The sequence below is a fragment of the Poecilia latipinna genome, unplaced genomic scaffold (assembly GCF_001443285.1).
Source record: "Poecilia latipinna isolate Pla-1442-1.1 unplaced genomic scaffold, P_latipinna-1.0 Scaffold48, whole genome shotgun sequence".
Lineage (NCBI taxonomy): Eukaryota > Metazoa > Chordata > Actinopteri > Cyprinodontiformes > Poeciliidae > Poecilia > Poecilia latipinna.
The window spans coordinates 297,561-323,350 of record NW_015112664.1 but is presented as its reverse complement, the minus strand read 5'-3'; the positions used below and the strand labels follow the sequence as shown (position 1 = coordinate 323,350).

At 39.6% G+C, this 25,790-nt stretch overlaps 1 long non-coding RNA gene across 1 annotated transcript in view; it reads left to right on the top strand.

The window, feature by feature from the left end:
- The first annotated feature begins 10,037 nt into the window (after positions 1-10,037).
- LOC106958299 (uncharacterized) overlaps positions 10,038-25,790 on the top strand; it is a 30,272-nt gene continuing 14,519 nt past the window's right edge. The window contains exons 1-2 of the long non-coding RNA XR_001427126.1: positions 10,038-10,284; positions 14,983-15,032. This is a non-coding gene — a long non-coding RNA (uncharacterized LOC106958299). The remainder of the gene's footprint in view (positions 10,285-14,982; positions 15,033-25,790) is intronic.

The window sequence follows — 25,790 nt, the reverse complement described above, 5'->3', positions numbered from 1 at the left end:
CTTCGCACATGCATCTTTTGGCCTTTTAGTCGTCTTCTGTGAATGTATGCGTTTTCATGGCAAATTTAACTGCTTATTAATCCTCCTTGTCTTTGTGTCACTTCTTGTGCTGCAGACAGTTGTTAATTAAATTGTATTTAGGTGGTTTTCACCGTGATTCATGACAAAAAGCGCAGCCAGTCAAAACAAAAGCTTGAGGTGTTCCTTTGCACACAAAAAAGAAAAGAAAAAAATCTGCAGAGGCGGAAAAAGAGCGAGGAGGAAGGAGATTGTTAGACTGATGTATTTGGTTGGTTCTTTGCTACAGCATGAAGTTAATATCTGCCAATGAGTTAAGACACAGAATGAGCCATTTGGCATTAATCAAATAAACATAAAAATGGACCCAAGCGGCCAGGATCTAGAACACAGACTATAAGCATTGCAGATGTTTTGTTTTGGTGTTTCCTCAAATTTAACTACTCTTAAATTGTGTTTTATAGAATCATTGAGCAGCAGAGAATTTATCAGCCCACGCCAATGTTTTATATTTTAAACAAGATTTTTAAGGCTGCGGTATGCAACTTTTATTTAAAAAAAAAAAAGTTGATTTTTTTTTTTTTACATAATTTTTTAAACTGTTATGTCTTCACAGCATAATATGAAACAGATAAGCTGTAAAAACCTCAGTCTCATCCACTATTCCCAGTGCTGCCATTGCCGTCTGCAGAAATGCACCGCTCCCGGTCAAAAACAACCAATCAGAGTCAGGAGGAAGGTCTTTATCTGCCATCATTGGTGACCTTGCCGATGAGCCTTAGATTTTCTGGCAGACTTTACCATCATGAAGAAGCTGTCATACAGCAGAGAGCAAGGAGGAAGGCGGGAGCGGGTTGTGAGCAGCTCATATACAAGCCTGGTTTTCACAGGTTACCTGTTTCATGACACGGCACAGTGACATTTTTAACAAATATGTAAAAAAAAAAAAAAAAAGGAAAAAAAAAGTGTTTTATAGTAGTTATATGTTTTGACTTTAGTTTAGCCCAACTAGCTAGCCAACATCTACACTTTTATTCACAATGAAGATTTTTTTTTTTTTCCTATCTGTTTCCTAAACTGCTCGATCAGCACTTTTGCTGATAAATAAAGACTGCTTGTCATTTAACAAGTCTGGGCAAACTTGGAAAAATAAGTAGGAGTCAATACGGAATGGTACAAATATGCACATATGCTTGCACCTGTCTGAATGAGCTCTGGAAGTTCTTTGGCCTCTGGTCACACTTTAATTAAACTCCTCATCTTTTAAGTTTCCCACAGATTTTCAACCAAAACTATGAAAAAAAAAAGACTAAATCTGTACATCTAAATATACCGGTATGTGTTTATTTGTTTCTGTGTACAATAAAAGCCTTCATTTCCTCCACTTTGCACAATTCTAACATGCTATATCTTGCTGCATGAACGCCAAGGTGCAGAAGTTTCTTTTCTCTCTTTCTCTGTCTCTCCGTCTCTCTCATGAGGATTTTCCTGTAGAGCAGAGCAGCTTGTCTTCCACTGCTGGTTTGGAACTGGCAGGTCACACTGGGAGGCTAAACCCTCCCAACCTCTACTTCAGATGGGCCACTTTTTTATCCTGACCTTCTGGATGCTCATCGAAGGATAGGTCACAGCTCACAGCAGTCTGAGAAGCAGCCAATTTAAAACGAGTCACTATATGTATGCGAGTCTACGATGTCTAACGCCCAGTGCCAAGACCTCGACACCCATCGTATGCGAGGAGATGTTATTTAATGAAAGCAGCAGCGTTATCTCAGATCACACAAACAGGAAACAGTTGCAACCGTCACTTTTATCTTTTAAATGGTCAGGGAGGCATAAAGGCCTCTGGATCACCTGGCTCACAGCCACAAACAAACCGGGTTTTAACACACACTTTCAACATCACACACTTGGAGCCAGCGGTGCCTGGGTGAACTAGAGGGACAATAATTGAAAGTTGGCTCGCTTCAAGGAGCATGACACAAAACCAAGAGGGGAACCAGGAGTGGCTTTGCTCCGTTTTTATGCTGGAGTTAGTAAGTACTTGGGATAGGTCAGAGGGGATGATGGGCCCTGCCCAATGGCCAGACTCAGGGGTGGGGTAAGCAGCGCAGAGAGGGCAGCGAGAGGGTTAAGTCCTGGCTGCCATGGCTAATGCTTCAATCTTCTTGCCCCCCTTGCTACAACAACACAGGATCAACAAAGACAGGATCAACAAAGCTCCAGCCAAAATCCTCTGACGCACTGAAACAGAAAATTCCCAGTACTCCCTAGGCCGCAAAGGGAACGGCAAACACACAATTACACACACAGACACACACAGATGCACATATCTCCGACTGCTTAGGGAACAACAAACAATGGTTGTAAATACAGCTGCAGACGACTGGGCAGATAAGGGCCAATCCCCAGGAACCGACTTGTTCTGTGGCTCAATGGCTACTGACTGCCCTCTGCAGCTCGATGCCTTAGCCATGCCTTTTAAACAGCACAAACACCTGCTGCTCAATGCTCTGAAGCATTCAACTAAAGCAGAACTTTAAAAAAAAAAAAGTTATTTTTTTCTCTTTTGGTTATGTCAAACTTCTTTCCATGTGAATCTATGAACATATAGGGCCTTGGAAAAGTGTTAATACCCCTTGATTTGAAGGTAATGTGGTAGACCAACACAATTTATATTTGTTAAAAATTAGAAGGGAAATAAAATATGGATTTCCAAAATATTTGCAAATAAAATTTGGCATCCGTTTTCCACTTTCTAAATTATGATGTCCAGTGACTCCCACGCTACATTTAGTCATTCACTCATTCATGCAAACATTTGCATGCATGTAAGGTCAAAAAGCTACTGGATGTGCAGATGTGTGAAGATGAAGTGGATGGAGGACTGATACTGTTAAAATTGGCAAAATAAAGAAATGACTCAATAAAGTAATGTGACAAATATTGCATTCAAAAATAAGAACTTTCCAAACGCATTTGATTATACAAATTGACATAAAGTAATTTTTTTATTTTATTTTCTACATCACTTTGAATTGGTTTTTAACAATCTTAATTTTTTTACTAGATTCCCGTTTTATTTTTCCTCATTTTTTATATTCTACTTTTATTTAGTACAATGCGGTTACTGTCACACTTCATTTAGTTATTTGTAATTTTTTTCATTGTCTGTATGATTATTTTACTGATACTTTTTTAACTGAACACCGATTCATTTTGTCCCCTAATATTTCCTCAGATTGTTTTTTTTTTCTTCGTTTATCCATTTGCCATTTATTTACAGATTTATTTATTTATTTTCCTGAGCGTCTCTTTATTTTTCTCCCTTCTGACTCTTTGTTTAAGTTAAAGGGACAATATACACACAGACACACACAGATGTGTAACTAAAGTAGATTTTAGGCTCTAGAAACTTATAACCAGTTAGCATTTTTCCTTATATTCTATCACATGGGTCTTCAAATCCAGGTCTTAAGGTCCGGTTGTTCTGCAACTTTTAAATGCGTCTGTGCTTCAACACACTGGAGTCAAGTAATCAGGTCATTAGCAGGACTCTGGGGAACTTAACTGTGTACTGAGGGGGTAATTCAGCCATTTGATTCAGATGTATTGGAACAGAGACACATCTAAAACATATACCGAAGTTTATTTAAATATATTAAAGATAGTAACGCAACAAAATGGGACAAAGTGAATTATTTAAGGATTTTAAAGATTGTTTATGTCATTCTTTATAATGCCATTAATCCAAAGTCTGATTTTGAAATAAAATAAAGGTAGTTTTCAGACAATATGGAGCATGATGTTTGTTTGTTTGTGTGTGTGTGTGTGTGTGTGCGTGCGTGCGTGTGTGTTTTGATGGAAAGGTGGAGACTCCCTGCAGTTAAAAACATGAAGAGAAAGAAAAGCAAAAAAAAAAAAAAAGGTGATTGAGAGAGGAGGTGGGAGGTTTTTAGTGCTCTGGTTTTAGAGGGGTGTTTGATGTAATCCAGGAAGTTAGTTCAGTAACTCCATCCCTCCGTCCCCACGCCCCAACCCCCGTCTCAGTGAAGGACAGGAGAAGGAGGGATGAAGGAGGCCCTTGTCTAGAGAGCCAGGGGTTTTCCACATCTGTCCTCCGCATTGTAGGCAGCCTCTCTAAACAGCCCGGGAGTCTGTTATGGCTGGGAGAGGCACACACACACACACACACATACACACAGCAGCTATGTCTGAGGGAGCCTTGTGGAACGCTTTAACACTGATTGCAGTTAAGCATTAAATCATCCATACTACAGTTACCAGTGAGAGAAAACACATCAGAGCACAATTCATAGTCGGGTGATGCCTGTGTTTGGTGTATGTGTGGAGGAGTGTGTTTATGAAATGCCAGTCACGCAAAACTGATCTGACTGTTTAAGGAATCCTTGTTTTTCTTGTGCTTTTCCTTTTTCTTTTTTTTTTCCATGGAATTCTCTCAAACGCCAACTTAGGTTTTCGTTCGGTAGAATATTTGAGATGCATTTTCCTCAACCCCAAATAACTCATAGCCTCCCCCAGCTCCCTTGCAGATCCTTCCACTAATAAACCACATCATTTTGAAACTTTCATTGGATAAGTGTCGGGCTCACAGCCTCAGCTTTGTGGTGGAGATATTCAGACCTGCTTACACCTGCCCCTTGTGGTTGAAACTATTATTGAAAACAAAAACAAACTGCAATTTGAGATCTAATTGGAGTCCCAATATAAAACTTAAAAAAAAATAAATAAAAAAAATAATAATAAAAAAATATATATATATATATATATATATATATATATATATATATATATATATATATATATATATATATATATATTTAATTTTCCTATAAATATATTGTTTGAATTAAATGTTGTCTAAAGATGTCTGAACTTGAACTGTAGCATTTTCTTTTTTGCAAGTGCAAACTTCACCGCAATTGAAACCCAGTATAAAGATGGCCATTCCTTAAAGGCATCAGCGATGTTAGAAAACATTTATGAACAAACAGCATTATTAAGACAAATGAAGACAAGAGACGTGTCAGCCAATCATCCAGAAACTGAAGGAATATGGCACAACTACACACTCACCAAGACATGTCTGTGTAAAAAGAAACTCTGGAGGAGCAGCAGCTATTAAAAAAAAAAAAATCCATAAAGATATTCATACATCTGGAGCTTGCTACGAGACATCAAGGGTCATCACCATAAGCAATACTATCCCCACAGCAAGTCCTGTCAGTGGCAGCATCATGCTACGTGGATGTTGCTTTTGAGCAGGAAAACTGTTCAGAGTTGATGAAATAATGGAAGGAGGTAAATACTGGGCCATCCTGGAGGAAAACCTGCTAAGGGGAATGCTAATCTGGAGCATCAAAGTGCAGCTGGTCAGTTATCATGTGTCAACTGGTACCTCCAGTCCACATTGGACGCATCTCGCTTAAGTGCTAGACAGGGTGTGACACTGAACTCCAGCCTTGTGTAGTTCTGTCAGAAACATTGACACTCCTCAGTAGAGATGTAAAAGATAACGGTTGGCTTGGTAGTTCACAATAGATTTTAGTGTGTTAGAATTTAATGGGAGTATGTCTGACGCCACCAATGTGAATTGTTCTTAAGAGGCTGCAAAAGAGGTGAAGGTTCACTTTCCAACAGTGCAACGGTCCTAAAACGAAATGTGTTAAAAAGATCCGGTCAAAATCAGAACCTGTAATATGCCTGAAAATCTGGGCTCTGACTTGAAAACGAATGTATTTGGAAAACATTCTTCGACAAATTTCAGAAAACAAATTCACTCCCAATGTTTGCAGAGCTAGAAAGGACAGACCCAAAAGGACTTGTGGCTATAATTACAGTGAAAGGAAATTATAGAAAGTGAGAAAACTGACACTGGTGTGCTAAATGCAAACGCAACGCCGCACTTTATACATTTCCATTCATAAAAACTACTGGTTTTGTGTTGGTTTACTGTATGAAATGCATAGAAAAACACACTGAATTTTGTAGTCGTAATGCAGCGTAAGTTAAAAGGTCAAAGGGGAATGGATACTTAGTGAGGCACTCTTTGTCAAATGGCAAAAGCCTGTTAAACTGAACCCTTTACAAAAAAGCTAGACTTTTAATTTCTTGGCCACGATTTGTTCCCTGTCGGCTCCTTAGCAGTACAGTCACTCAATGTTATTTCTTTCATTCTCTCCATTTCAACACTTTTTGCCAATCTAGGCCGGCTGACATGTCATTGTAGTGGGCGTATGACAGTCAAACACATTTCCGAGTAATTGCCACCTCATAACGTCATAATTACCATACACGCTGCACCCCTCACATCAGAGAGGCTTGACAATAATGGAAAAGCTGTAATGATAGGTGCGTATCATGACACAGACACACTCAAGCGCTCACACACACACACACACACACATGCAAGCATACACACATAGTCTGAAAACAACATTGTTTCCACATGTCTGCCCCAGCTCTGGCACTGACTTTTTGCCAATTCTCCTAATGTAGATATCTCCCATTTAATTCAATTAAAAATGTTAAACAACCTAATTGGAAACAACTGGCTGCAAAAATTAAATTACATAAACAACACTGCTCTGACAGATTACGTCTAATATTAGGCATCTGGGCCTTATTAGGCTCCAGTAATAGCAGCTTTACCACATAGGGAGGACAGGGCAGTGAGCTATTTTCTGCCGTTTTAGCTTCGACTGGACACGCAACAAGTAGGCAGCTTGTGTGGGTCTCTGAATGAGTGTGTGTGTGTGTGAGAATCCCACACTCGACAACAGAGTGGTGTTTATTTATCCTCTATTAGGGAAGGAGCAGACATTAAACTGAAAAAGGACCTGTTCCCCCTGTGGATTTTCTTCTTCCCTCTTGCTGGGTCTGATGAAGAACATGTGGGAATGAGACAACGTTAAAAGGTAAAAGAGCAAGGAAGCAAAATGCCAGTGAAGTACATATGTGTAAAGAAGTGTGATACAGCTTTTCACTCAGGTTGTATTTCGATCTCGTGCCACAAGCAATATTAAAATGCCGCAATATGTCTCACCGGAGCCAGGATGTGATTTTGTCAGGTGAGATAAGCCACAGTGGCGATTGGACAGGAAAATTAGGTCTTCGAGCAAGACACACTTTTTGAGACATTAATTTCTAAGTGTACGGAAGTAGACCTTTAATAATTGCCCTGTTGTATGGATGGAGTTCTCTAAAGGTGACTCTGTGGGGGCGGTCGACAACCTGAAGTTTGAAAAGCATTGAGGAATGCCTTAAGCACAATTAAATAATTTGTGATTCAATATTTTGGGCTACTCAGGTGATCAAAATGACAGAGTGACAGAGAGAGTATGAACAGTTCGGAAGCACTGATGAAATACCATGAATAGCTAACCGCTACCCTCCAAATTTGGCATCTGTTTTGGAGCCTCTTCTAAGCGCTTTATGGTTTCATCATGAGTCTTGATTGCATTTAATCATCTGTAGTTCAAAATGTAGAAAACCTGCACTGATACAACCTGAACGTGCTTTTTCGATCCACCTCCCTTGCCTCTCCAACTCATGGTCTGACCATAGTAACCCAAAAAGAAACTCTGATCTTAGGGGGGGGGGGGGGGGGGGTTTTTTTGTTTTTTGGGGACACTTGGTTTTTTGATGACAAAATTCTTAAAATTTGTTAATGAGAACAGACGTTTCGGGAAGCAAAGACATTTGGACGTAATAAAACAAATAGTAATATTTTAAATATTTCAGATAAAATCAGATAAATGAGTGCAAACTAATTCATGTTAGTAGTAAACTATGAAGATCAAAAAATGTTTTTTACCTTGCTGACCTAAACTTTTAACTAGTTCTTGTTAATAAAGATGGGACAGAATGACACCAATTTTTTTTTTTTTTTTTTTTTTACCGTCAGAAAAAGTTTTCAACTTCAGAGGGTTAATTTTCCCTTCTTGTGCAAAGAAATCTGATTGTGCAGCGTCATCCTTAGCGGAGCATCGTGTTTAATTTTCCCCCCCCAACTATGCAGGCTGTTCTGCATGCGGACTCCAGGAAGTAGAGTGGGTTGGCGAAGAGCTTCACAGTGACTGATCTGCAACAATAGGTCCAACTTCTATTCACAGTTTTCTCCGAGCTGCTACTGAAGCTGCAGTCAAGGTCAGCTCCCTGCCGAAAAACCCTCTTTCCGCCAAACTTTTCCTCTGATCTCCACCTGACACCCTGACTGTCTCTCTCCCTCTGTCTGTCTGTCTTTCTCTCCCACTCACTGCTCTCATTCCCCTGCTGTGGTTTCAGCCCATGTCATCACATCACAGTCGACAGCTCTAATCACTGTGCAGAGCGGACAGGCTGTAAAACATGGCAAGGACTGACAGCGAGGCTCAACACTCGCACCTTTCATCTGGTAGCAACACGTTGCCTCTCGCATACGCACACACCCCACGTGTACGCACATCCATAGGTAGCATGTTAATGCTTAAATATGTAGAGTATGTTTGTGTAAAACACATGTAAGAACAAACCAAGGTTTTTGATGACAAAAACCTTGGAACAGACTTTCTTACACCTCAAGAAAGACTGCTGAGTCTTTCTTGAGGGCATAGCCTTGGTTTTTATGATTCTGACAAGCCCCTGTGAGATTCTTATGTTTTACATACAGCTTATAGTAATTATTAGATTAAAACTGATCGTTTCAAGCTGTTTTTGTACTTGTTCTCCCAAAAGACTCTTTTGAGGCACTGATTGTAATATCTATTCCAAAGAGCACAGTATAAGTTATTGCTTAATAATGATTTGGAACAATGAACCCTATTTTTAAAAGAAACATTTTAACTCCTGTCCTACGGCATATAAACAGTTTTTGGTAGCCAGGACATTACATTAATATAATATCTACTTTCTATGTGAAATGAAATAATGTAAGTAAACTATACCTCTACTTCAACCTCTGCATAGGTATAGAACAGATTTTAAAACAGCAATTTTCTGCTGATTGGACGCTGATTGCTTTTGCCAACAGTTTTGGCACCAATCTGAAACAGTGTTTGTACAACTTTTAGCATTTCATTTTTTCATGTGCAAGTATAAATTTGAACCAGCACTTGTGTAGCGTTAAGGATTACGGTGGTTCTTTATTATTTTTTTTAATGTAATGAGTTACAGCTTGATTGGGGGAAAAAAAATGCAACAAAGGAAGTATTGGCAAACATCAAGCTCTGTTAATGTAACCGTGAGCCTGCTATAGAAGGTGAATGAAGCCAAATTATATATGATTGGATATCATTTACTATTTACCCTCAAGTACAGGATAACTGACCGAAATTGGTTTATTATTACAGAGACACTTAATTAGAAAATAAATGAGGGGTGAAGTGGCCTAAAGAAATCCGGAACTGACTGTATTGTCTTTCTTTTCTTTTCTAGATGTGTCATCAAACATGTTAAGTTGAATGAATTCATGATCTAAGCACAGTGGTGCAGATAAAAACATGTTCCAGCTTAAACTGTTTCATAAGAGTTTTGTATGTTTAATGTTGCTTTATTGCTGAAAGTGAAACTGTTGCTCTTTGCAGTCTTTGACATTGCCAAAATTGCCTCCTTCATTGTGGGCATAACATGCTGCCCATTAGTTTTTAATCAAGCATTCTGCCACCTAAATGTGAAAAATAAGATTCATTCTTCTCTACAAATCTAGCTGTTCTTTAAAAATATTTTCTAGGTCTGCAGCTTCTTATTGATGCATTTATGTGTAGCTGAAGTGATTCCTGCAAGTGTCTTCTTCAGTTAAGACGCCAATCAAACGAAAGCCAGGAAAATTGAGTAAATCACCTCATTCCTAAAGGCTCCCTATAGCTAGGAGAATACACTTTAACATTATTTTGTTAAAAAAAAAACACACACACACACAAAGTGATTTAGCAGCAAAATATATTAAAGCTATGCTGTCGTTATATCAAATCTTAGGAGGTTTAGCCTGTTAGCTTCATGTACTCGCCTTACTGATAGGTGGCGGTAATGCACCGTATTGTTGTTTGCCAACCGCCATTAACAGTTAGTTGTAGAAGAACAGATGGCGCGACATGGTTTAGTGTATTATTTGTTCGAACCGGCAAGAAAATACGACTAAAATTTCATTTTTAAGCTTCCCTTAATATATAAAACTTAGTCAGAAAAATTAGAAAAAGTCAAAGAGAGAGGAGGACGTACTCACCAGTCAACAAGACGAAACAAGAGGAACGTATCTCAAGCATATAGGTATGTGCTGCACACAATTACCAGAATAGATGTACCTAATGATGCACTACATCCTCAAATTGTACATTTAAAAGGTAAACGGTTCTCACCATTCTCGTTCCCAACTCGGTCGTTATCCGCGTCTTCATGTCGGCCATGACGCTCCTGATCAACAGAATCCAAATCTGAAGCGTTTTCATTAGATTGTAGACATCTGGCTGTCAGTTCAGCTTCATACTTGTATTTTTGTATGTCATTTACTCCCATAAAGCCTTCCAGCATTTCTTCATATACAAAAAAGACTCCTCCTTTCATTTCCAGTAATAAACAACCGGACACTAGCTTCTTTTTTTTGGCTGGTTGGGGGCCAGTACGTCATAAAACATGGAGGGTACCTCCGCCCCCTAAAATCGTCCCATTTCGGCATTTATTGACAAAAACACAGAAAAGAAAACTAATTATTTAAGTTTTGGGTCACATGAAAAGTTTTGTTAAAGTGTATCATATTTATGCAATATTTATATTTTGAATTTTTTTTAAGTCAGAACAATGGGAAAATAAATTAATTTTGTGATGAAGTTTTCTAATGATATTGATAGCATTTGAAAATTTTAATATTTGTAGCGTAACTGTTGTATTTACATCTAAAGCACATTGAATTGCCTTGTTGCTGAAATGTGCCATGCAAATAAACTTACCTTGCTTTCACCACATGGTTGTGGCAAACTGTAAATGGGACTTATTATTATATTCTTTTTAAAAAAATAGAGAATGTAATCCTGTCAACAGATACACTGACATAAGAATCTCGACAAGTACTCCAGAGTCACTAAGGGTCGCCTGGTAGTTTCCCGATTAGTGCTGTTTTTTTTTGTTGTTTTTTTGTTGTTTTTTTGTTGGGTTTTTCAACCTGGCCTATGAGTTTATGTGGACAGCCATGATTCTCGCACTTTGTATTTGTGCAATAATCTTTTCATTTCCAGATGAAGGCTTGAGATGCAAAATGTTGAAAGCATTGCAAGGATGCTAAAACTCTTTCTCTGACTCCCCTCACCCTCCAACCCTTGTTACTCTACCCTGCTTTATATATCTCCACAATTTTACACTGTCTGCTGTGTGTTTGGGTCTCCAAACTGCTGTTTCCTCACCAATGTTTTGCAACAAACCTCCAGGCCTTCACAGAACATTTGGTTTTATACAGAGATTAAATTACACACATTTGGAGTCTATTTACTAACTATGTAAATTAAGGGGATTGGCTGTGCTAGATTTGATTTACCGGTATTAAAATGGATGTGCAAGCCACATTTCTTTTTATTGTAAATATCACACCTCTTCAAAGTAATGTTCCATTTTGAGTTGATCTGTCTCATAAAAACCAATAAAATACGTGGAATTTACTAGTTTTCCATTTTTCAGCCAACAGTGATGCAACAAAAGTGTGCTTATGCAGAACACAAACAGATTTTAGTTCATATGGAATTAATTTGCAAGGACAGTGATAAAATCAAAAGATTAAACAAAGAAAAGAGGGCATTAAACTGTTCTAAGAGAACTTGTAATAATCAGCAAAGAGGGAACATTTTTATTTTATTTTTCAAACGATTTGATCAATATCTGCAGAGTTTATCTAACTTGTTATCAAGTTTTTTCCTCTGCTTGAATAGCCAGTGTGTTTTTCCCTTAAAGCAGTGAAGCTCTTTGTGTGCTTCCACAATCGGCAGCTTCGCTTGGTGCTTCAAAGTAAGTCAAAGCTAAAAGAACCTCCAGAAAAAAAAAAAAAAGTTCTTTCAGTGTTTGTCTTTGCAGACAAGATTTTAAAGGCGGCAATACAAATTGTTTGGGTATTTATGAATTTTGTCATTCAAAGCAGTTGAATTTCATTGAGTTATATAGGTATTCAAATTATTTTTAAGCCTGGATGAGGAGAAAGGACCTGTGCTTCTCAAGGTTGTTCTGATTGTACCTGAAGTGTGTTGATGTCCTTGTACTGTCCAGTCCTTGTATGGTCTCGAGTGTTTAGGAGTGCACGTGTGTGAGAGAGGCAGAAGGGAGAGATTGTATTTGTGCACTTCCGTGCTTGCATGCATCAACACATTAACGAAAAGAAGAAGAAAAAAAAAACATTTTTTGTTGGTTGCCACTGTGCTCTCAATACAAAAGAAATCTTAGCTCCAAGTCTGGAATTCATTAAGAACAGTTTAGCAAAGAACAAGATCAAATACTGAATACAGGTTGTGCGCCTTGAGAGCTTCAACAGTTTTACACAACCAAATGGAGTTCAAAACATTATTCAAGTATGCAAGCGGACAAAATAACCCCAAATTTGAAAAAAAAAAAAAAAACAAAAGCCGCTATTACCTTGTCTCAGGCGCAACTAAATCAGAGAATACCAAATCACTTCTGTATTATATAAAAGAAAACCACTGCAAATAGTGGAGATGGTTTAAACATCTCAAATTATTTGTCCTTGAATCTCATTAGAAGCACTAAAAAAAACACGGCCCACCCATCTAAATGTAGCCATGGGGGAAGATTAAGATGCTTAAACCACCTGAGCACAAAAATTTCATACCTTTCATGTCCATGAAACTACACTGCTTTGCAAACAGATTCGTACCTTTTGAAATCATTTGTATTTTGTCATGTTGCAACCAAAAAGTCTCAATACATTTGTCGGGATTTTGTGCGATAGAAACACACAAAGTTGCACATAATTGATTGTATGTATGTATATAAAATCTAAAAAATGTAGTGTCCATATCATTTTAGCACCTTTTCCTTTGATACCCCTAAATGCAATCCAATGCCACAAATTGCATTCAGAAGTTCCATAATTATTGAATAACAAAATTAAATGTTTTATAAATGCCACTGTGTAAACATCAGAGATTAGAGATAAGTCTACTTATGAGGAAAATCGACTGGATGGTTTTGGTTCTGTTGACCATGAGATTAAGACAAAAGCAAAAAGCGTTGACTTTGCACTGTGCCTAACATTTTCCAATATTTAAATACATCAGTGAAAACATTAAATTCAAAGTTTGTAAGAAAAAACGGATTCATCTGGATCAGCTACTGACTGTACTGGCAGGCCAAATTTCTACAACTCTTGTCTTTTAGCCTGAGGCCCCAGAACAACTATTGAGGGCTACAAACAGACTACACTTTTATGAGACTTGAGACAGGGGTGGAAGCTCACATGTTCGCAGGTTAACAACCCAAAGCACACCGCCAGAGCTACATTCTAAATCAGAATGTGTGGTGTGACACTTGAAAGCTAATGTTCATAGACACCCTGTACAATTTGATTGAGGTTGAGCTGTTTTGAGAAGGCAAACATGTTTAGTGTTCAGATGTAAAAAAAAAAGAAAAAAAAAAAAGACTGATGGAGACATACTCCAACACATCTGCAGCTGTAATTGCAGTGAACGATGGCTCTATAAAGTGCTACGTCTGGGAGGGTGACTACAAACTCTCTCTTTGCTCTTCTGCTTTCACTTGCAAAGGTTTTTGAAAACAAAGTTTTATTTTCGTTGTCATTGGTCTCATTGAAAATCCCAGTGATATACATTGAGCTGTATGGCTGTAACATGACAAAATGGGAAAGGGTCCTGAGCGCATGAATACTTTTACAAGACACCGTTCATCTTGAACTTTAATGATTACCATGGTGACTTGTGTTCCTGAGGAGTCGGGCTACGTCCCAAACGCTAACACTTTTCACTTCTCAGACAAAGACCAACATCCCATTAAAACACATTGATCGGAGGAACAACGATTTGTGAGCGTTGTACGTCTGCGAGAAAACTTTTAACAAGGAAGAAAAACACTTAGTTTCACCTGGCGAGTCGGGACTCTAACAGCTGTTCTGGAACGTAACACGTATATATAGGGGACAGTTTAAGTGATGAGCGTATGTTTTTCATTGTTGCCCTAAGGGTTCAGTGGTTCCGAAGGAGCGAGAGGGTTGAGCTGTGTGTGTGTGTGTGTGTGTGTGTGTGTGTGTGTATGTGTGTGTGTGTGTAGGTGTGTGTGTGTGTGTGTGTGTGTGTGTGTGTGTGTTTGTCAGGAAACAGGATGGCTTCAGAAGATTTATCACTGCTTGATCAGGTTGCGAGTGAGTTACTACTGTTACCCCTCTCCCCCCTCCTCTGCCCGGAGGCCAAGGTGCTATATCAGCCTATATATGACACGTTCACCACACACACACACACACACGCATGCGTGAGCACGCACACAGCAGAGCAGTATATCAGTGTGTCAGTGACAGTCTCTGTGTGTGTCTCTCCCATCATCTGGCCATTAGACAGTAATGGCTGGGATAGGAGAGTAGAGTTTCCCTGTGGGCTCAATACAAGAGCATTTATTACACACAACAGAAGCAGCATCCTGGCCCTGCCATTCAGTGGAGATGGAGAAAAAGAGGACAAGAAGTAGGGAAGAAAAACTTACACCTATAAAGGATGAAACAAATCAGAGAGATTGCATGCTTCTAGCTTCATGAAGTTAATCCGAATCAGCTTTACGCAAAGGCAGCGTTTAAAATAAAAGTTAGCAACAAAGAAGTAGAACACTTTTGTGCTTTAAAATACACAATCGCACAGGGTTTTGTCTTTTACAATATGTGTACAAGAATAAAAAAAATTAAAATAGTTTTTAGAGTTATAGAATGATATGGAAAATTATTTTTCTTTATTGTTTATTCCTGTTTTTCAGCCTTGTGTCATCAAAACAAGTTGTGACTAGGAGAAACGTAAATGAATGAGGTAAGTGAACACGTGTTGAGAGCTGTGGGGGGAAACGAAAGTCTTCATTCCCTTTTCTCGTTGTCACAGTTTAAAACATTTTCAACCAGAAATGTCAATACATTTTTGTGGGATTTTATTTGATAAAGCACAAAATTCTGCAAAATTGTGAAGTGAAAGCAAGTAAATTGATTTTATGTGCTTTCTACAGATTACATCTAAAAGAATTGTCTCTAATAATATTTAAAGAATACTGTACAGCACATTGGTGCAGTTAATAGCTGTTTTAAAGTGCTTTATAAATAAATTGACGTTGACATTAATGCCCTAAAATAAAACTCAGTGCATTCAGGCAACATGTATTTGGTAAGGAGAGTACTCTGAATAGGACTGGGTGAGTGAATCATGGAAAATGACTGAAATTGCCTTTTTATGTGGTTATCTGACATTTCCAGGCCAGTTCTAGTGAAGCGCCTGTCATGTGGACATGTTCAAAGTTGAGGGTGACTTTTTGGAATGGAGCTGCCACCCAGGTTAATGTCCATAAAGTTACCCAGTGAGTGTCCATTATAACAGACATAAACCCAGTTCATGCAGACACGCAGTGGGAGACAGAAATCAAAATATGTAGATCACCAAAGAACCATTTGGTGTAGAGACAGTCTTTGGAGAATTTAATAAGAGAAGGAATCACTTTAGGCTATGTTCTAGGAAAAAGTTGACTTTCTGTTTAGTAAATATATTTTTGCCTTACTTTGCTGGTGGAAGAGGGCTGGCAGAGAGAAAGAAGAGCTTGAGGTGATAGTGGTTTGAGAGCTTTCAGATTTCCTTGTTGATTCTGAAGGCGATGGTTGGAGGTTAGAAAGTCAGGTGTGTTCAGGTGCTGCGACTGACCAGAGTTGTTGGTCTGTGGTAGACTGTGCCACATTAAGCCTTGTGGGTTTGGTTTTAGGTTTAAGACTTCTTCGCTTGTCAGATAAGAATCAGGAAAGCTTTAGCCAGAGTTCCTGGCAACCTGTTTACCACTCCTGTCATTTGACAATCCAAGTGTCAAAAGACCATTTTACTGACCATTTTATAGCGCAGCTTAATGAATGGATTGGAATGAGCAGCATAGTGGAACAGTCCCACATTATCACTCAGATTTGCCAAACGTCCGTGAGAGGGCATTTCAGCAAGAACGTCATCAGTTGATGTCGTCTTCATTTGAAAACATTCGACTGTAGTCTGAAGTTTGCACATGTGAATCTGACCAAATCCCTTACGATTTAATGGAACAATGAGGATCTGATTAGCCGATCCCAGGGTTGGATGAAATCAAACACAGTGGATCAGAGGAAATTCTTCATGCCAATAGAATAAGAGCAGTCTTGAAGGGGTGATGAATTAGGCCACAGGACCTGACAACTTTGCATCTTTTTATTCAAGAAAACCAGATGAAAACTCCAGAGGTAGAACACAAAAGCTCTGCACTAAAGGCCTTCTAAGCCAAGGTTAGAACTGGAGACCTTCTTGCCTTAAGGTGCCAGTGTTAACTGATGCACCCCAATGCCCACCCTTAATATAATACTTTCGAACACAATAGCAAATTTGATGGCACATAATAGATTCCTCCTTGTGCTCCTGATACTGTTGTGACTCCCTGAGCGAGCCTTCTCTGTAACCCCCACAGCAGGATTAAGAAGCATGAAAAATAAGGTTTTCACATGCGGGACACAGGGATCTACATCATGTCAGCGGCGCACAAAACATGAGCGGATGGGCTGTAATTCCCCAATTTAAGTCCCTTATTTCCATTTTGTCATGTCTGAGCGCTTGTCATGCTTTTGAACAAACATTGACATAATTAAAATGCAAATGCAGTGTGGTGGTGCTGGAGACAGACCGAGATCTCTAAGCTGATATGCACACAGAAACAGACGCACAGAAGGAGAAACACACAAACACAGGCAAATCCTTGCAGAAAACACACGCAACCCAACAATGAAGGTTAAGAAGAAATCTGGTGTTGGAGGGAAATACTACAGAGGACCACGTAAGTGGGTTTTTGTTCTTCCACTCTGAGAGCACTGTTGTACATGTTGGTATGTGTGAGTACGTCCATAGGCTGACACAGGGCTCCATGGGCTGCAGGCTCCCAAGGCCCTGGCCTTTATTAAGAGCAGTTGTTTGATGAGAAAAGGAGCCGGCCTTCACTCCAGGGCCTGGCAGAAGCCTGGGGAGTGGGTAAGTGGGTTAACCCAGAGGCCCAGACAAAGCCAGAGAAATGGATAAGTGGGTCACCCACCCTCACATGAACACTCAAAGGATCCACTCTTACTCCTCTCCCTTTTATTATTAGAGTTGGTCTAATGTGTGAAGGGACCTCAAGAAGGAACACAGCACTCATCTCTGCATGAGCAAAGAGAGCTTATGTGTGTGGGTATGTGCTCAAATGGATGCATGTGTGAGTCAGTGGGCATTCTTGAGGCTAAAGCAGGAGAAAGCTGTGGTCCTTAAAGACTCTCAGAGCCAAAGCGTACCCAGTTTAAGGCTGCTGCTACACCGTCAACAAAAAAACGAGGAGACTTGAACAGAAACAGAACCTTTATATCAAGAAAGTGCTACATGTAAAAAAATAATAATAATTGTGGTTTTGTTTATCAGGCTTTGGCAAAAAAAAATAAAAAAAAATTATAAATGGTAGAGTAGTTTTTCTGGATTTTTTTCCACTTTTTTTTTTTTTCATTGTACTGGACTGCGCTTCCTATAGGCACCAGCTGGAGAAATAGAAAGGTTAAGTCAAGTGACAAAAATCATGAGCTACAAGTTTTGGTGAGAATATTTAGTCTAGCATTGCTTTAGGCAAGGTCATCTGCTTCTTTTGGATTTTAATGTTGTTAATGACACCATTAGTGCCACCTACTGGTGTACCATATGCATTTCAAAAATATTGATTAGAGTTTGGCAGACAATGAGGTCACAAATTGATTTATTTTTCAAATTCAGTTTGAATAAATACATGGAGAAGTGTAGCTGGGGCTTAAGAATTATGATGAAGAGTGATGTGGCATTACCAGTAAAAAAAAAACTACTAAAAAACTGCCTGATATTTTTCAGCATTGTTAAGCAAAGCAGTTCATCCAATATTAATCTAAAAAGACATTCTAATAGAACAAATAGCATACAAACTATAACTGAGTTTAATTTAATTCATTAGTGCGGCATAATAAAAAAGGCAAGCAGCTACTCTTTTATCTAGCTGAATTCATTTGGCATTCACTTTGTCCAAACAAGTCATTGTCTGGGGATTAAGCAACTGGCAGGTTTATTTGTTCGGTTAAGGTTAATTCTAGCAACATGGAGAAGTTGTCCATCAAAAAATCAACGTTTATTGTAATATTTGTGTTCACTATGTGAACAATAATTTAATACAAGAGAAACGTCTGAGCTCTCCTTACATAGTAGCCGGCTAAAGTTTTGTCGATCAATATAAGGACATAAAGTTAGAATCTGGACAGCCTGAGTCTGAAGAGAATATTGAATGAATGAATGAATGAATGAATGGATGGATGGATGGATGGATGGATGGATGGATGGATGGAGTAACAGAAAATATATTTCCCCTCTATTTTCTAGACCATTATATTCTATGATATGAAGTTACATAAGCTCTATATAAAATTTGTGATTATGGCTTTAAAAAATGGTCCTTTGTCTTCAAAATCTGAAAGGACCATAGAAAAATAATTTTAAAAAAATGACTTCTGTTATTAAATCAACTGATGGACCAAGGCGTCAACAGACAGATGTCGCCTTGCAAGACTAGTCAGACTGTAAAAATATTCACATTTTTCATATGTGATAGACCAATACAAATCAGAATGTTATTGTGAACTTGAAGAACACATGAACATTTTTGAAAGAGCGTCATTGGAAGTCCCATTTACAGTTTTCCGGACACTAGAAAACATGCAGGAGAACAGGATCTGGTAAAAAAGAAACCTGGATAATACCTGGATAATTCCCTCTGTTGAAACATGGTGTTGATGGTATGATGCCGTGGGCCTATGGAAGCTAGTCGGAGCTAATGAGAAGACAGCAGGAGGTATAAACCGACCAATCCTGGAAGAAAACCTTTTAGAGTCTTGAAACTAGGGCAGGGAGTTTACCTTCCACCTTGACAAGCCTGCACATAAAGTAGAAGGCACACTGACCCCTATAAGACTTGCAGCTGCAGCAAAAAGTATAAATTCAACAACATGAAACACAAATGCATGGCATATTTTTTGGATATTTATCTGTAAAAGAAAAAAAATAAATAAATACAGAAGCATGTTTTTTTTCTGTCTTTTGCAAGTATGCCAAAGTATGACAATTTTTTTTCAAAGCATTATTAACTGATTAACTGAATGTGGTTGAGTTTAACTCTGGGTTTGTTTTTTTTTTTTTTTTTTTTTAGTTTCGCTTTTCATTTTTCCATGAATGTACTGGGGTAAAACTGCACAGCAATATGAGGCTGCACACAACACCATGCATACGCACATGTACACACAGGCGTACACAATCACACCACAAAAAGCAGCAGATACCAAGATCAGCAAGAGGATCAAGTGTAAAGTCTTTTGTGTAATAGAAAGGCCTTTGATGAGGAAGAACACAAACAGTGTAACCACACCGACATAACACACACAAACACACACACACACACAGAGCCACAAATCAATTTGCTGATTTCCTGCTGGCTGTAATTATGTTCTCACCACAATCGCTATAAGATTTACTTCCATGCATCTGGTATCTGGTAGCGTCGAGTTTCCTGACATTTGTTAGATTAATGAATGACTGTTGCTCCTCTAATTCGGAGCGACTGGCAACATGCGTGTGCATGCACAGGCGCACACAGGGCAGGGTTCCCATACAAACAAACAGAGAGGCTTTTTGTATTCCGGTGCACATCGCCACAACACAGATCAACAGTCCCTAAGGTAACGGCCAAAATAAAGATCTCATTACTTCACTCTCTGCCGCGCTCTCCGTGGCTTGTCAGCTGCCAGGCCCTGACGTCTCCTTTCATGTTGGCCAGGCCTCTAAGAGGAGCTGAGAGATGCTGAGAGGCGCAGAAAGCCTCCCAGGGCTTTGAGCAACGTTTGATTCCTGCTAGATAATAGCTGGTTCACTGTCAGCCGCAGGATGATCAGTTAAATCCTTAATCACTGCCTGTCCACTTGCATGACAGTTATTTTAGGGTGCTTTTCTGGACCCTCTTCTCTCACTTTCCAAGTGCTCCACCTCACTCCCTCCCTCCCTCCCTCCCTCCTCCCTCCTGCGAGAAGGGATCCCACAAGAGAAGCAACAAAAAAAAACAAAAAACAGCTTTCTGGGGATGGGAGGACAGAAGGAGTTTGAGGGAAGCATAGGATGGAAGTTCTGTAATTTTACATTTTTTTTTTTAGCTATTTCTTTCAACTTTGAGAGAAGAGAGACAGACAAATGAAAAGAGCGTTGCCACCAAAATGTGAAAGGCACAAAGGAAAGAGCAAAGAGCAAAATGAGAGGAACCTGTCTTTAACCTGTCAGGTTTAAGACAAAAAGAAGGAGGACTGCTCTCGTTCTCCTCCACCATTTCCGCATCTGCCTGTTCTAAAGGACATTCAAAAGCCTGGAAGAGAGACAGTTAAGGCACTTTCTGTCAGCCGGCACTGAACCAGTGTCACAGGTTGAGGGCTTTGCAAGAGATGAGCGCTCCGTGTTCATGTCCAAATCAGGGCCTTGATCAAGGCGGCTGCATGTTAAGGCGCTGCCACCCCTGACAGCCTCCCGTCCCACCCCCACCTGTCTCTGTCTGGAAGACGGAGGCTGCTTCAGTCTGACAAAGACAGAAGTTTGGGTGTTAGGATGGCGTGGATGAAGCATAGCTGATGTACAGTTTGACTGCAGACGGATCACAGAAAGTTTTGGACAGTCTGGACATTGATGGCGTATAAGAGTGAAGGTGTAAGATCTTTAAAATGTGCAAAACTTCAGAAGCAAACGGCAAACTTTTTGGGGCACTTCGAGGATATAGCAGCATATTGTTGCGTTGATTTTAATATATAGTGTAAAGTATTTTAAAAATGTTGCAACGTCCTACAAGGACAGCTGAACTTTATTTCAAAGTATTCAGATTCACCGTAGTTGATGTCAGGTGTGAACTCAAACAGAATGAATGAAGAAATTGAATCTAAACATGTCACAAATGATGAAGGTGGGGACGTTTCCATTCTGGGCTGACATTATTTGACGGAAGCAGAAACTGCTAAGCACAAAACATGAATACTAGAGCATAACAGAACCCGTACAAGGCAGCACAGTGAATACAGATGAGACCAGACATGAGAATTAGAGAAGCAAGAGACTAATTGCAACAAAAGTCTAATTTAAATAACATAGAAAACAGAAAATAACCTAGAGAAATAAAACATGACACCAGGACAGCTGCGAACTCAAACTGTGAATAACATTAAACCTATGGAACATAAAACGCCAAACACCCAGACATCATGACAAAGCATGTTTTGACAAAATTGTAGTTTACAGTTTTATCCTCAACTGATTGATGGTTTTTTTTGTGGAATCATGGAGGATTTGCTTCACATTAAAATTCCCCCCCAAAAAATCTTGCATCACAACAGTCAACCATCTTAGTATTTGTTTTTGTATTTTTGAAAGATATTGTATTTATTAATGCCTATTTTAAAATCAAGAAAATCTATTCACATTGTAGTTGACTTTTAACATGGGGGGGGAAACGACAGTTGAACAATATTCTGCGTTTCCAGCCTCTATCTGTCATTGTCAGTCTCACTCTTTTCTTTTCATGTGCGCCACTGTGTGTGTACAGAATGACGGCATTGTTGCTTTGCTGTAAATGGCAGACCATACTTCATTGCCTCATTTCCAAGTGTCTCAGCCTTTGACCTGTTGATTCTTACTGTCAGTCCTTTGCTTCGCAGCACAGCGAGCCTTTCAGCCAATAGAATCGGAGCGCAGCTGGAGGTCAGGGGGTCACAGACGCACCATGTATGGAATTCCATAGAGCCGAAAAGGTCGAAGGTCGCTCTCAATCACAGTCAACACGGACCAGAGCCTCATGAGGCTCCACGAGCCACAACATATCAACAACAACAGGGAGAGGGTGGAGGTGGGGGATTTTGGGCTGGAGATAAAGCAATTTAAACTGTGAGAGGACGAGGTAAATCATTAAAAGAGCTAATGAAGATAGAGAAGGGGATGCATTTGCATATAAGCAACCCCACTTATCTCACTTAAGTAGTCATTATAATTAGTCAGATCAAAAGCGAGCTTAAGAGTTTTAGTGATGACGGATGCTTGTTGCTTCTGTGTGTGCTTGTTTTTGCCTTTCCTTGAATAAACCTTCTTGTTTTTTAATGAGTCTGGAGACTGTTGCCTCCAACATGTTCATTCAACGCGTAGAGCAAATGTAACCGAGTGCCTGTCTGCTGTAATTAGTTATCCCCAATGTGCACCGTTCCATCTGCACACGTCACCAAAACACCTGCTGAGTGTTGAATAGACGTGGCTGATGACTTTTAAAGAAGTTGTTCAATCCTGCAGATGACTTACTCATTCATTGTGACTGATGACAATGTTTCTTGCTTAAACCACGTTTATGTGAGTTGTATAACCTCACATCAGATATAAAACAAACAAACAAAAAAATCCAACCTTTAATTTGACTGAATTTATTTAGTGAGGAAAAATAATATGATGTTAAGGAATTATGAACAAAATCACTAACGTTCATTACTTTTGATCCTCTCCTTTTGCCAAATGGACAACACTTAGTCTTCTACTGTAATAGAAATGTTAAATTGAAAGAGAGGGAACTTGTATCATTGTTCCCATTAAGAATATTCAATGGGTTTGAAGAGATGGCATAAAAATGTGTCTTCTGACCCATTTTTTTAAACCATTTGACAACTTTTAAAAACAAATAAATGCTTGAGTCACACATGTACTGTTTACAAACCTCAGAAATAACTTGTTACTGGAGAAAGTTTGGATTTCACAATTTTTGATTTCTATAAATTCCCGCTAGGGAACTTTATTTCAGTTTTAAGTCAGTAATAACAGGTGTTTGAGCATATAGCACCTTTCATTAAGATCTATATCTTATCTGAATTCCTGAGCATCTGCCCGTTGTACTTCCACAGAAGTTTGGGAGGTGTGGGTATGTATTTGTGGTCTGATGCATGTGTGTCTGGGTCTGTGAAGAGTCCCAGAGGCGTCCTCTCTGCCTAAGCCACTTCTGCAGATCTGTGGAAAGATAATCAAGAGACTTTTTCTCAGTCTAAGTGTGTGTGTGTGTGTGTGTGTGTATATAAATGTTGTCTCTGTGGGAGCATGCTGACTGCGTCTCCTGCTTAGCACTCACTTTCATCACGCACACGCTCAGAAGTGACAGTCCCTGTCTCTACAAAGGGATTTAGACTATCACCAAGAGACCTGCCATCTTTATCCCTTTCTCTCTTTCACACGCGCGCACACACGCAAACACGTACACCGACTTCCCACTCGCACAAACGTTCAGAAATATCCTCGCTCGGAAGGCTACAAAGAGATTCATGATGTCACCCAGAGACGCTACTTAGTTACACATAATTTCTCATTATTCCTCCTAATGAATCTTAAAACAAGATAGCAGCTGTTAAATTACACTCCTGTTCCATTCTTCCTCACCTTTCCCATCAGCCATGGCAAATCTCCCCTCCATCCCGTTCCCTATTGACACATATCCTTAGTACGCACAAGTAAATACCAGGCCCACAAAGGGCTGAGAGTCTCAGCTAACAACCGATACACAAAAACACAACAACAAAGCAGTTGTTGTCAGGTTGTTAAGTCCCTGCCACTGTTTCCGAGGGTCGGGGAGACGGGCGAGCAGACAGAAAAAGGGGAGAACAGGATGAGATGGGCTTTGGAGAATAAAAGCCGGCTAATCCCTGCATTTGGATATGAGAAACGCAGGCCCGCAGGAGAACGCATCAAAGCCGCGGCTAAATTAGCCTACATACAGGGGAGCGAGAGGAGGAAAGAAGAAATGGAGAGAGAGAGAAAGAGAGAGACAGAGGCCGCAGACTTGAGACGCTGCACGGAGCAACGAGAGGCGCTCTCCCAGGGCCCAGATTAGCAACACACACTCATTATTCTCCAGCTCTGCTGCTGCACAAACACACACAGTGCCATGCACACAGATTAGAAACATACACTTATTATTCTGTCTCAGTGGGACACTAAACCCTAAAATCCTGCATGCTTGCAGCTAGCACTTGCACAGAGACTCACTAACTGAATAACAGGCCCCAGCGCTGCTTATGGAGCTGTGCATAGTTAGCCACACTGAGCACTAGCACTTCATACAGAGTGTGTATATTCACAACTGTGTGCACGCGCGCGTGTGTGTGTGTGTCAGTGAGGGGCTGATGAAAGCAGGCAATTAGGACCAAAAGAGGGATGCTGGTTCATTCAGCTTCACAAGTGTACCCATCCAAAGCACATTAACTAGGAAACTTGTGCAGAGACAGTTTAGGTTAAAGCCTCTCTTTGTAGGAGTGTAGCATTTGGGAGAAAAAGACTTGGGATAGAGGAAAAGGAGGAAGAAACAACAAAGCATGACCATAATATGAACAAATGTGCCAAAATCGAGTGGAAAGGATACAAGTTTGACAAGAGCTCAAGAAAAACAGTAACAGAAAGCGTTGCAAAAGTATTCATGCCCCAGATCTACCTTAACCTAATTAAGGTACATTGCATTTTCACTGAACCTTAAATGTTATTTTTTTGAATAATTAGAAAATGGAAGAAAAAAAAATGATTTTGGAACTTTAAATCTTCAAAATGTGGTGAGAGTCAATACTTTGTAAAACCACTTTTTACGGCAGTTGCAGCTCGGCGCTCTGGGGGTTGGCCAAAAAGTTTTATTTTGGTCTTATATGACCGAGGAAAGCTCTTTTCCATGCAGAACACCCTTGCAGGACATGTGGCAAACTTTAAACAGCACTTCTTTCAACAATGCCTTTCTTCTTTCCACTCTTCCTTAAATACCATACGTCAAATGTGTAGCATTAGGTTTGTAGTTGTGCCATGCATCTTACATTTGCAGATGATGGATTGAATAGTGCTCTGTGAAATGTTCAAAAGGTTGGGTTATTGTTTTACACCCTGATGATCTTTTCATCTCGATCCTTTACTTGTCTGCTCCTTCATCCACATGATGCAGTTGCCTCCTCGTTTTGTCTAGCAGACCTCTGAGGCCTCGAAGGAACAGTTGGATTCATGGAGAAAAATAGTGAGTAATGTGCTACAGGCCTACGTTTGCTAATTAGGTGATTTCTAAAGGCAATCAGTTTCACTTTTGCAAGGGACTCTATTCACTTGTGATACGTTTGGTCCACTTTAAACAGACCAGAGTTTGTTTTCCCCTTTTGGTCTGGACCTTTTATGCAGGTGTGTCTCGTTTCACTTTCAAACGAACTGCGTTGCGGTTTATGTCTGGTGTGAAGACAGACTGGCCTCGATCCCAACTAAATAAAGAAAATATGCATTTTTTTTTAACTTTGCAAGCCTCCGTTTTTTACCATTAAGGTTAAAACGAGCCCTTCCGTGTTGCTAACGCTAATGCACGTACTGATTGTGCTGAAATCGTACCGGATCCGCCATTTTCTGCTTTCCGCTTGTAGATTTCGGTTTTCAAATTGTGTTACACAATTACCTATTCATTCATTCATTCATTCATTC